Source organism: Dipodomys spectabilis, unplaced genomic scaffold (genome assembly GCF_019054845.1).
Source record: "Dipodomys spectabilis isolate Male_0828 unplaced genomic scaffold, ASM1905484v1 ptg000188l, whole genome shotgun sequence".
NCBI classification, from domain to species: domain Eukaryota; kingdom Metazoa; phylum Chordata; class Mammalia; order Rodentia; family Heteromyidae; genus Dipodomys; species Dipodomys spectabilis.
In genome coordinates, this window is record NW_024870865.1 from 4,508,913 (window position 1) to 4,522,320 (window position 13,408).

A 13,408-nucleotide genomic window follows, 5' to 3' on the forward strand; every position below is an offset into this window, starting at 1 on the left:
ATACATACATCCCTGCACAAGAAGTCCTACCCACAGCATCAAGGGCTTCTCCTAGACAGCCTCAAAAGCCAGCTATTGCATCCTTACATGGGACACTCCATAGCTCCTGGAATCTGTACCTAGCTGAAACTGATAGTCTGTCTGTGAAATTCCTTGTGGGATACTCACCCACAGAAGGAGCTCTACAGTCAGCCAGCACAGAAGCCTACTTGAATGTCCTAGCATGAGATGCCATCAACAGCCCATACCACTGTTGTTCATGCCTAACTGGACACAAAAGGTTTCCATGCATCCCCACATATGACACCCTTGGTTACAGTGCAGCCAGAGTCTGCTCTCAGATGGACCCAACAGCCTACCCACACCTCTTCTTGGTACACAGTTACCACAAGACAAACAGGAAGCCCCAACCCATTACCACTGAACCTAATGCCTAACCTAAATGGCCTCTACAAATCCTGAACCCAGATGCATAAATAACAGGGAAAGTTCACAAAATTCACGAGCAATCAAGACAACATGCCATGCTGAAAACCAATAACTTAGGGAAGGACTCTAGTGAGAGCAAAGAAGAAGGGAGGGAGAATAAAAGAACCAATAAAGCTAAGATAAGATAATTGGCCACTGAAATAAAAAGGAAAATCCAAAATAAAAACAAGAATACAAGGAAGAAATGATCAAGAGAATGCAGGACATCCAAGAAGGCATGGGTAAGAAAATAGAAATATTACACACCTCAATGAAATACAAAAGCAATATCCCGAGAACTGGCATTAACAAAGAGCTAGAAAACATGAAATGCTCTATCTCCATATTGCAAAGCAGCATTGAAAGCATAGGCAATATAATAAAGTAGGGTATCAGGAGTTGAGGATAAAGCAGATTTTTTTTAAAAGGAAGGCATGGAGTACACATTAAGAACAAAGCAAAGGGAAATTTAAGAATTTGCAGATTTGGCCAAAAGATCAAATTCACACATTATTGGAATAGATGAGGGGAAAGAATTCAAAATTAAGTCAGTGAAAGCTATTCAACCAGGTGCCAGTGCCTCACAATTGTATTCCTAACTACTCAGGAGGCTGATATCTGAGGATCTCGTTTTGAAGACAGCCCATAAGAGCTCTTATCTTCAATAAACTACTCAGAAAATGCCAGAAGTGGTGTTGTGGCTCAAGTGGTAGAATGCTACCCTTAGGCCAAGAGGCTCAGGGATAGCATCCAGGCCATGAGTTCAAGCCCCAGGACCAGCACAAAGAAAAAGAAAACCTATTCAAGAAAATAATAGCAGAAAACTCCCCCAATCTCAAGAGAGAGTATCTCACCCACCTTACAGGCAGACAGAACTCCTTGAAGACAGGATCTGAAAAGAAATACATTTAGGCAAAACTTAAAATCTCCCTTCTCCAATGGTCCACCTCAAAACATGGTGTTTGCAAAATAGACACACAATGTGTCAAAAAGAAGTTCTTGTAATTCTTGTTTTCCATGTCATGGAGAAAATTATTCCAGTATCCTGCAACTTACTCCCACAGTCTGCCTGGATGACTGAACTTCCAGTACTGGAGCTGATTTCTCCAAAGGCACTGGAGGCAATGGAAATCCCTTGAAGAGACAGCACAAAAATATGCAGGAACAATTGCGCTGATATCTTGTGCGGACTTTCTAAGGGCATCATACCAACATAGTTCTGGGCCAGCAGTGAGTGTTTCATGGACCAGCTGGTGGAGTCACTCAGCCTGAGAAGGAGATTTAGAATGGCAGGAGGACAAAATGGGCAGTCACTAGGTGGAGATGTCTAAGAGATGCTGAACTTTGAGAGATTCCTCTCCTCTCCTCTTCTCCTCTCCTTTTCTCTCCTCTCTTCTGCTCTATCCTTTGATGTCGTCTTCTCCTCTTTCCTCTCCTGTATACTTCTAGTCTCTCTTTTATTTTCCTCTCTTAATTTCTCCTGGTTGAATGCAACTTCACCTGGACCTCGACCTTCACTTCCTCATCTTAACTTCCCCACTTCCCTGACTGGTGGTGGGCTCAGCAGCTTTAGTTGCTTCTTTTCTGTCATTACTAGTTTGCTGCTTTCTAAACCAACAGCTTTTTATTGCATTAACCTGTGTGGATTTAATAAGCTCTGGAGAACAGTTTGGGATGAATGGAGAATGCTGGCCCCTCTGACTGGTCTAGTTCATAATATCCACACAGGAAAATTGGAGATAACTTTCTTTAGATGTTAGACATATTTTGAAGATTTGGTCAGGTACGGTCATCTCAAGGAAATAAGAGGACACTGCTCAAATGATCTCTGTGAACCCCTGGCGCAATGGTTGCTTTGTTTCCTCTTTCTTCCATAGGTACTAAAAGCTTCCCATGTGCCATTCCCCAGTTACTTCCCACAATTGCCAGAATGCCTCCATTCTATGACTGGAAATGGTGAAAACCTATGGAGTAGACCCCTCCCGGACTGTGCTCTTTGGAGACAGTCTAGGAGGTGGTGTTGTGGCCAATGTCAACCAGGCATTGTTGGGCAGAAAAGACCTTCCCTGGATAAAGGCTCAAGTCTTGATTTACCCAGTTCTCCAGAGCATCAATGTCTGGCTACCATCAATTCAACAGATTCCAAATGTCCCATTCCTTAACAAGGACTTAATGATGGTTTGAGTGTGTAAATTTCTTGTCAATGACTTATTATGGCAAGATGCCATGTTACAAGGAGCTTGTATTCCTGCTGATGCCTGGGGTAAAAACAGGAAGTGGCTGAGCTCTGATAACTTTCCCAAAAGATTCAGAAACAAAAACACTTGGTAATGTGCATCTCCTGGGCCTTTCAGTGAGGCTACATATCTGGAAACCAAACACATTTTAATGTAGAAAGTCCTCCCCATGTAGCAGACAATGCGATTTTTTGCTCAGCTCCCTGAAGCCTTCCTGGTGACTTGTAATGAAGATGTTCTTCATGATGATGCCATACTCTACTGGAAGCTCCTGGAAGGCCATGGGATCCCCATGACCTGGTACCATTTAAAAGACAGCTTTCATGGATGCTTAATCTTATTTGATAAGAAATCTTTTTCTTTCCCCTGCTGTTACAATATTATGAATGCTGTAGTTAGTTACATAAAGAACATATGAAGGTTGGTGATGTGGCTCAGTGGTAAAGCATTTGCCCAGCACACATAAAGGCCTGGGTTCAATTTTCAGCAGTACACAAAACTGAATCAATGAAGCAGCACTTTCAATAAAAGCAATTCACAAATAAAAAGGAAACATAGTGTATGATATTAACCCTAGGATCATGAATGAGGAGGCTTGTCCACCTGCATATTGAACATTTTCTTCAAGTTTTGGTTCATACATGTGTTCAGAATAAATGCCACAATTTGCTGATTGGTGCAACCATGCTTCTAATGAAAAATTATTGGAACTGCTCCCTCTTTTTCTCCTCCCACAAGAGAAATCACTATTCTTGACTTCATGGTCACTGGTCACCGTCCAACTCACATTGTCAACAATGGCTTGAGGAATTCATTTTCAGAGGTACTTTCATGATCTAGTGATGTTTTGGGCTTGTCTACAAGAAGTTTTCAGAAGAGTTTTGTAGGGACAGCAAGAGGCAAGAGGGGAGGAATAAAAGTAAAGGTGAGCTTTGTAAGGGGATGTGAGGAGGAAGGAACATTATTGCAGTGTTGGTGGGGATGTAAACTAGTACAACCACTCTGAATGGTTGTTTGGAGGTTCCGCAAGAAACTAAACATAGAACCTCATTTTGACTCAACCATACTACTCTTGGGTATCTATCCAGAACATTACAAGCCAGGATTCAGTTAAGACACTTGCATATTCATGTTTATTGCTGCACTATTCACTAGAGCCAAGTTGTGGAAATAGCCTAAATGCCCTATAATAGATGAGTGGATCAAAAAATATGGTACATATACACAATGGAATTTTACTTATCCATTAGAAAGAATAAGTTTATGTCATTTACAGGGAAATGGATGGACCTAGGACAAATCATGGTAGGTGAGGTAAGCCAAGCTCAGAGAGACAAATTGAGCATGTTTTCTCTCATATATGGAAGACAGACCTGAGATAGGACTGGACATGGAAACTATACAAAATTCTAGGAGGATACTGGTAGGGGAGAAACACAAAGGCTTAACTCCTCTGAACATTTAAAATACTATTTATCAAAAGGAATTCCAGGAAATGGAAATATGGGTGCTTGTGTTGTTGTTTTTGGTGGGGGCATTTCCTTTTGCTTTTGGGCCTTTTTTGCTCATTGTAGGGGGCTCAAGAGGAGAAGCATTGAAAAAGGGAGGAAGGATGGATGAATGCAATTATGCTCTACACAATGTGGAAAATAACATATGCAACATATGGGAAGGTACAGGATGGAGAAACTGGGAGAAAACAAAGGAAAGAGTGACATTGTCCAAGACAGAAACATACTTATTACCAGACTTATGGAGAGCCCAACTGAAGACTCTTTTCTTCCAATGAACAACTAGAGGTCGTCTATTCAAAGGGATATAAACTTAAATGCACCTGGCGCTATGATTTCTAGCACATAACAAAGGTGACAAATTCTTTCTCACATAAACTTACTTCATGCTTTTCCTTTGTGTGCTTTCTGCCTGTCAAGTGACCATGGAATCTAATCAGAGCTGATTTAAAGTCCACTCTACTGGCCATTGCCTTCCTTTAACAAACCCTACACACAATTTCTGTTTCAGATACTCAAGTCCCTGTCAAACCATAGTCATTAAAAATTAAAAGTTTACCCATGTTATTGTCAGCTAGAAGACTTACTGCAGAATCCAAAAATTCACTGCATAGCTGAAGACAGGAGAAATTTTCACAGCCAATAATTGCACTGCAAAAACCCATATGTTGACCCCTAAGTCCAATGCAGCATGTAATCATGCAGAGTGAGCTGTGGAAGTCTTGGCAGCTTAAGAAGGCATCAGTGAACTCTCTCACCTACTGACCATGGTGCATTATACATTGCTGAGTGGTTCCTGGGCCCAACTTTCCCATACTGTGACCTATAAACATCTAAAAAAAAGGGTGGTTGGCTCAGATTCTCATCTAGACAGGCTCTAGGAAGGTTACAACCCTGGCACCTTTCCCTGGGAAAAGTCAGTGTTTCATCACCACCTTGACATTAAGAGATGGGTATGCAGTGAGAAAATGGATTCTGGAAAAGGATGATAACCTCTGGGGAAATGGAGAAACTCGCAAAGGTACATCAAGTGATTTGTGGCTCTTTTCTGTGTTGTGAAACCAGAAGTTAGATAGATCATCTTTGTGCTGAGTGAGACTAGATGAAGAAGAGCACAGTGGGTTTGTGGGAAAAGCAGACATACTCGTTTCTACTGTGCAATCTCAACTCAACAGCCTGATTTGTTCAGTGTCAAAATCAGCTTCACAATCACTTTTTATTTTCTATATCTTCATGCTATGACTTCCAGGGATTTGATGAGGTAAAATAAATGGCCTCGTCCAGGGTTAGCCAGTTTCAATAAATTGTAAATTACTAGTTTCTCAGCACAGTTTTCACATGCAAATCAAATGACAGAGCCCACACTCTCAGTCACTTCTTTTATAGGATTTGCCTGTGCCATTCCACTACTGAAGTCCACAAATACCACAGAGTCAAGTTTTGAACAAGCAGGGAAAGTTCTTTGCTTCATGGTTGCCAAAATTATTCCAACCAACCCATTCTGAGCCTGGAGACACAGCCTTGTCTTTGTATTCCTGTGGACCCATAATAAACACCTATTTTAAAGTGGATGTGTGTGTGTGTGTGTGTGTGTGTGTGTGTGTGTATGTGTGTGTCAGTCATGGGGCTTGAACTCAGTGCCTGGGCACTGTCTTTGAGCATTTTTACTTAAGACTAGCATTCTACTACTTGATCCACAGCTCCACTTCTAAGGTTGTAGGTAGTTAATTGGAGATCAGAGTCTCGTGGACTTTTTGTCTCTAATTTAATTTATTTGGGTGATGTTTTCTCTATATATCATGTTTACTAAAGGCATGTTTTCTCTATATATCATGTTTACTAAAGGCATGTTTTGTTAATTTTTTCAAAGAACCAGCTTTTTGTTTTGTTGATTTTTTAAAAACTTATTTTAGTCTCTAATTCATTTATTTGTGAGCTACTTTTTGTTATTGCTCTTTGTCTACTGGTTTTAGGTCTGGCTTATTTCTCTTTTCCCCTAGGAAAAGAGATACAACTTGAGCTGTATCATTGAAGAATTATTTTGAGATATTTCCAGTTTGTTTGTGTAGACACTCATAGCTATGAACTTTCCTCTGGGTACTGTGTTTACTGTGTCCCAGAGAAACTGGTACTTCAAGTGTTCATTTATATTGAGTCGCAGAAGTGTTTGAATTTCCCTTCTTATGCCTTTGATGACACAGTGATCATAAGGGAATACATTGTTCAGTTTCCATGTGTTTGAATATTTTGTGTAATGGCTCTTGCTGTTGAGCTCTGTTTATTTCTTTGTAATATAACAGAATGGAGGGACCAATTTGGATATTCCTGAATTTGCAGAGTTTGCCTTGGTGATCTAGGTAGGCTCTATTTTGAAGACTGTTACATTTTGTCTTGCTGCCATCAAAAATGCATATCATGATGCTACGGGGTGCAATATTCTGTAGATGTCTGCTAGCTCCTATTTAACTCTGATGTTTTTTTGCTGTGTTTTTGCCAGAGTGATCTATCCATCGGTGATGAAGGTGTATTGAAAACTCCAACCATCACTGTGTTTAAACTGTGCGTGTTTAGGTCAACTAGTGCGTGACTTGTGAAGTTGAGAGTACCAGCATTTGGTACATAGATGTTAAGGATTGTTCTGTCCTTCTGACAGAGAGTTCCTTTTCTTAATATGTCCTTATTCTCTTCTAGTAAGCTTTAGGTTGAAACCTGGCTTTCCAAATACTAGTATTTCTACTCCGACTATTTATGGGAGGTATTTACTTGGAAGATTTTGTTCCAGAGTTTAATTTTGAGTATGCATTTGTGTTTGTTATTTTTGTTTGTCTCCTATAGACAGTAGATGGATTCAGGTTGCCTTTTGATCCAAATAGCCAATCTATATCTCTGCTGTTGTTGTTTCTGGGTCTTGAACTCAAGATCTAAGTGCTGAGCTTTTCTGCTCAGCCTGGCACTCTACCACTTGAGTCACAGTTCCACTCCCAGCTGTTTTGGTGATTAATTGAAGGTGAGAAACTTAGGGACTTTGCTTCCCAGGCTGGCTTTGAACTGTTATAATTAGACTCATCCTCCTACCTATTTGTGGTTGTGTCTCTTCAGTGCTTCCTATGTTTATCTCTGAGATAAACATATCTGGGAGAATCGTTTTCATCTGTGTCTATTGTGTTTCATATTGATCTTCTGACCACCTTTTAACTTGAACGCTATTTTTCCTTGTCTAATGTCTATTTCCCAAGTATGTAAACTGCCTTTGGTACAAAGCTGACAATGGTTTCAATCTTAATTAGTACCCTAAAGTGTTCAATTCAGTTAAAAATTAACAAGATTATTTAACCAGTTGTGTTAAAACTCTAATCATGTAAATAAATTAACTATTATTGAGGTTTTTTTTTTTTTGCCAATCCTGGGATTTGAACTCAAGTTCTAGACACTCCCCAAGGGCTTCTTTTGCTCAAGGCTACCACTCTTCCACTTGAGCCACAGCACCCCTTCCCACTTTTTCTGTTTTTGTGGTACTGAGGAATCAAACCTGGGGCTACATGCATTCTAGGCAAGCACTCTAACACTAAGGCACATTCCCAGCCCCTACTATTGCATTTTATCATTACAACTATTTTTCTTCTAGCCTAAAATCTTTAAAAATTTATATATGTTTTTTATTGTAAAAGTATTATAAAGAGGGATTACATTTACATGAATAAGATAATGAGTACATTTCCTTTCTAGCTTTGTTACCTCTTCCTTTGTTTTTCACCTACCATTCTTCCCTGCCCACTCCTTAACCTCTCCCCCCCAACTTGTAAAGCTTTTATTCAACAGTCTCTTTTACATCTCACTGTTACAATGGATCAACCTGTATCCTTATTTCAGCATTTTGTTATTTCCCTTCCCCTCCCCAAATTAGAAAATTGTATATACAAGATGCAGGGAACCGGAATCAAATACAAAAGAAACAAAAAAAATCACATAATACATTACAAACACGTTAAAAAACAATAGCAAGCAAGAAAAAAAAACTTGTGTCCCTATCTTGGGGTTCATTTCACTTAATATTTTATATATCATTAGAAATTTTAACCTCTGCCGCATTTAGTCCACACACAGTGGGATAAGTAAGTCTGATAAGTATTTTTTGGTGAAACTTAGATTCTATTCTTAACCAGTCCCAGGTAATCCCTGCTTAAAACTGTTTCTATCTGTCTCCGTGTTGCTTCAACTGGGAGTAAGGAGTGATCTAGGTATCATAGTTCAAAGTCATCCTTGAAAGAAAAATCCTTGTGAGAATCTTATCTTGAACTAACAAGCAAAATGCTGGAAATAGTGCTATGGCTCAATGTGGTAGAGTGATAGCCTTCATCAAATGAGCTCAGGAACTGTGCCCAGGCCCTGAGTTCAATCCCTGTGACTGACAAAAGAAATGCTAACCAGGACAAGGCATCTCAGAAAAAAGCACCTAGGCTCCAGGACTATGGAGTCACTTTGTCTCACCATCTCAAAATTAACTAGAGTAAGGAGATCAAAAGAATATAGTTAACAAGCATGCCTATTGAATGATCATACCTGCTTTTCTTCTAAATGGATGTGAATCTATAGTGGTTCTTAGATTCAGGATGTTTGCTTTGGCACCTTCCTGGATCTCCCATCCCTATAATCTAGACATCTATAGTCCAAATACAGGCAATGATCGAGGCATCCTACTGATACTTTAACCACCCCAATCTAGCCCCAGCTTCTGACTGCTTAGTATTAACCACTCAACTATGCTCTTCTCTACCCAGTTGCCAATGTCAATCAATCAGAAGTTGTTAGGGACATTTTCCACAAACTGCAGGACAACCTGGGATGCAAGAGACAGGAAGTCATCCAGTTTTTTTTCTTTTCCATACTTCCTTCTGCCATTTGTGAGCCCAATAATCATGATTGTACTGACAATATCTATAGGTCCATGTGTTTTCAAATGTCTTTCTGATTTCTTCTGGTAACACAAGCAAACTTTCGTATCCCAGAGATTGACAGAGTTCCTCATGTCTGCAGAATACCTACCCCCTCACAGAGATGATACTGGGCCCACAGAACTCTAGCCCCTCAACAAAGAAGAGGCCTAACCAACATATGACCTAGTGGTATACCAATGCTCAAAATGACTCCCTCAGGTCATCAGGAAATAGCCTGAAAAGACAACCATCGACTTCTTTCCCAGTTTCCTTTCCCAGCCCAATCTCTCTCTCCCCACTCCCTTTTTTTAATCGGTCATAGGGCTTGAACTCTGGGCCTGGGCATTGTTCCTAAGCTTTTCACCTCAGGGTGAGTGCTCTACCACTGGAGTCACAATGCCACTTTTGGATTTCTGGTGGTTAATTGGAGATAAGAGTCTCACAGACTTTTCTTTCCATGCTGGCTATGAACCATGATCCTCAGAACACAGCCCCCTGAGTAGCTAGGATTACAGGCATGAGCCACTGGTGCCCAGATCCAGTCCAAAGTTTTTAATCTATCCAAAGACCCTATATGAAGGGCTTTCCTCTTCCCTCTTGGTCCAATCTTCTTATGTATCTAAAGATGGAATATGAGGTCTTGACCCCTACCCTATTATAGTAGATATGTGCAGATTGCTTGATGCAGGCAGCACAATCCACCTGAGCCTGGCTGTAAGCATTCCATTGTTGGTCCACTTCCCTGAACCTAATGGCTTTTTCAATAACCTCTCTCTCCTTGTTCAGACCCCATAAAAGATTAACTCCAACCCTACCTCCTTGCACAACCTCAGATCCTGTGGGAAGGTTGTTGCCCCTCATTGTTCTTCAATAAGCAGTCCTAGCCTGTTGAGAATGAGGCTGGCCTTTGCCTTTTTCTCATTTTTTTCCCCCAAACACTTACCTACTTCAATCAAGACACTACAGCTGAGGAACAGCCATGATTGGAGTCACTGGATGATTAATTGGAGGCTCATCTATAGTCATTCACCTGGCAGTCTGCACATCACATATAGTGAAACACGTCATGTTTTCTTTCATGCCCTTTATGGTGAATTGGACCTCTGCAGTGTCCCATGGGAGCAGCACTACCTCTGTTTACTATCTGGGTAGGGGTTGCAGGACCAGTGCTTCCCACAGGGTCATCCTTGCCATAGTTAGCCTCCTGTTGAGGTCAGAGAACCATGTGGAATCTGCCAGTTTCCCAGTTATCTATCTGCAATTATACTTTCCAACACAAAAGTCACAAAATACATGCATCTTTGGATCAAGGAGCCTACTGAGAAACAGATTGTAAGACATCTGACCTCAGTTCACCCCTATTTGACTGGGAGGAACCACATAGCATTGTAGGTCACCTGATTTATTGTTAATTCAGAACCCATGTCTAGTAAGTCATGGAAAATATATAGGGCAGGTTCAATTTGGTAAAAGCTACAAATCCTTTTAGCCAAATGTTGCATGGAGAATTGCAATATATACCTGAAATGTAGATGAAAAGTTGCTTTTTCCCAGAAGATCTGTTCTCTTTTTGAATTGAGGCCCCTGGACTGTGCACTAACTTAAGATATGAAAAGGATGAGAAGCCATGGATTTCCACTGTTATGACTCAAGTTAGGGGTTTGGTTATTGTCAATCATGCTGCTCTATAGTAGAGTGGTCATGTATTTAATTCCTGGGACAGACACCATGCCACATAAGCAATTTTTTCTGTGAGCAAAAGCATTCTTGTTGCTGGAACATATCTGTTCTCCTCCTGTGTATGTATGTCTTCCTTGTTTGTCATAGTTAAATGCATGTCTTGTATTTTGCTCATCTTTGATTTCACTGGCCCATTGAAGTCAGAAAACCTATATCAATATAATTAGTCAGAATTTGCCTGTCCATAATGCAAACCAGAGAGTTTTGAAAGCATGCTGGGCAAGTTCTTGCTGATGTATTTTTCAAGAGAAGGGTAAGACTAGCTGAGGTTTAGGATGTCTAGTTTGCAGAAGATAAATTCAGTCCAGTATGTTCCCTCTTCTGAGCATTTGGAATCTGTTTGGCACAAAGTGCAAAAAAACCCTCTCTAATATGACATCCTTATAAATAAAGATCAGCACTGATTCAAGTCTTCAACTACTGACAAAGAAGCTATTACTCTCCCCATTCTACCCCCATTTATCAGAAAAACAAGTACAACACATCTGGCTCTCTAGCATGAACAACACAAAGATGTATTTCTGTGTAGACTGTTGTTTTATTTGAGCCTCCATAGTGAAAATACTTAAAATGCACTCTTTTGAATACTTACTACCACAACCCTGTACACTCTTTATGATGACAAAGAAACCTACTCCTACCTGTAGTGCTCACGATGTTTTTGATATATGTAATCAACGTTTTGTAATTCCTTTGATCTGTAGAAGAGTTTCTGTGTAACTGTGTAACAGTGCTACATTCTCCATGAAACAAGATTTATGAGTCTCATGATAAAAGTGGTGAGTTTACTTGGAGCAGTAAAATTGATTTCTGGGACATCTTCCCAAGAAGTTTTTGAGCGCTCACAGGCATGAGAGACCAGTATCCTATGAAACAGAAAAGGTAAGCTACATTAATCAGCAAGATATTATCCTATTGACTTTGAGGCTCAATGTTTCAATGTTTTCTAAATTCAAATGTACTACCCCACTTTTTGGTGCGTGTGCCATTTCTTGGGCTTAAACTCAGGGCCTGGGTGCTGTCCCTGAGCTTTTTTGCTCAGGCCTAGCACAATACCACTTGAACTACCATTCTACTTTGGGCTTTTTTGGTAATAAATTGATAAGAGTGTTACAGAATTTTCTGCTTTTGCTGGCTTTGAACTAAGATCCTCAGATGTTAGGCTCCCGAGTTGGTAGGTGTGCTGGTGTGAGACACTGGCACCTGGCAAGAGCCCACGTTTTATACTTCAGAATAATCCCCTTATGACTTAAGAACTGCACATTAAAACCCAAGGACATAACCGAACCAATCCTCACAACCATATTATAGTCTATCACCTGCGTGATTTCTTGCAGTAATTCTGTATCAATGGTGACCAAGATGGAAGCAGACAGCACACAGAAATTTGAACAGAGAAAGTGAATATAAAGAACATTTTAGTTGCAACAGAAGATTGGAAAGGTAGGTTTCTGGCTGAAATACATAACAAAGCAAACGAGAAAAAGCTCTAAGGAACAGAGGAAGCACAGATGTAAGGAATAGCCACCACTGGTGTAGAACCTGGCTTCATTAATGGGAATGTGAGTATGGCCCTGCAGAGCATGAGCACAGAAGTACTGTGTTTGGAATCTACCCTCAGGAGTGCAAGAGGAAGTCTTCCTTGAGTCACTTCCTTGGTCACATGTAAAGAATACGTAAGACACTAGGCCCAGACAGGACCGGAGAGCACCTGTGAGTTACATGAGTAGATAGCTAGTTCTTTGACCATCAGCGTCTACTTCATTGGCTTCTACTTCCTCAGTGTATGTTTAGGGCCTCTAGATGTTTCTTAGAATTGGGAAACAGAAGGAGAAAAACAAACAGTTTTGGTTTGCAAATAGACCTGCAACAACGTTTGGGTACCGCTTGAGGGTAGATGGGTGCAACAAAATAGACTAATCAGGGGTGACCATGAAGACAATCACAGAGAAGGGAAGGACATCAGTGGGGTTGTGGGACTGCAATCTGGTTCTTTTGTTTCCAAGTATCAGAGTTGTGTCTTAGTAAATCTCTGTCCCTGGTGGATGCTACATAAGTAGGTATTTTAACAATTTGATGGAATCCTGTCAAACCATTTTATCAACAATGACCAGAACCTTGACTGTGATCTTAGGCCAATGCTGACTACCCAATCATCTTGGCCCAGTTGATTCTCCTTTGGCAGTGGAGGAAAGGATTTCCCTGAATAGTCTACATAGTTTCCCTTTCTTTCTCTGTACATAGCTTTATTGGGTATTCTTGCATTCCTAAATATTTTTTTTCTTTGAAAAGAATGTATCTGACCTTATGTTAAATTGGAAATCATTTAAGTTTCCCTTACTTCAAGTCCATCACTTTAGTTCACTTACTGATTGACTAAATAATACCCCACAGCAAACTCAACTACAGAGACTACTCTTCAATCGAATACAGCTTTTCTATCCATTGCCCAGCCATGAAGTGGTTCCAGGAATCTGTTGTTTTCCTCAATGCTGTACCCAGTTGTTTGGGCTCATTT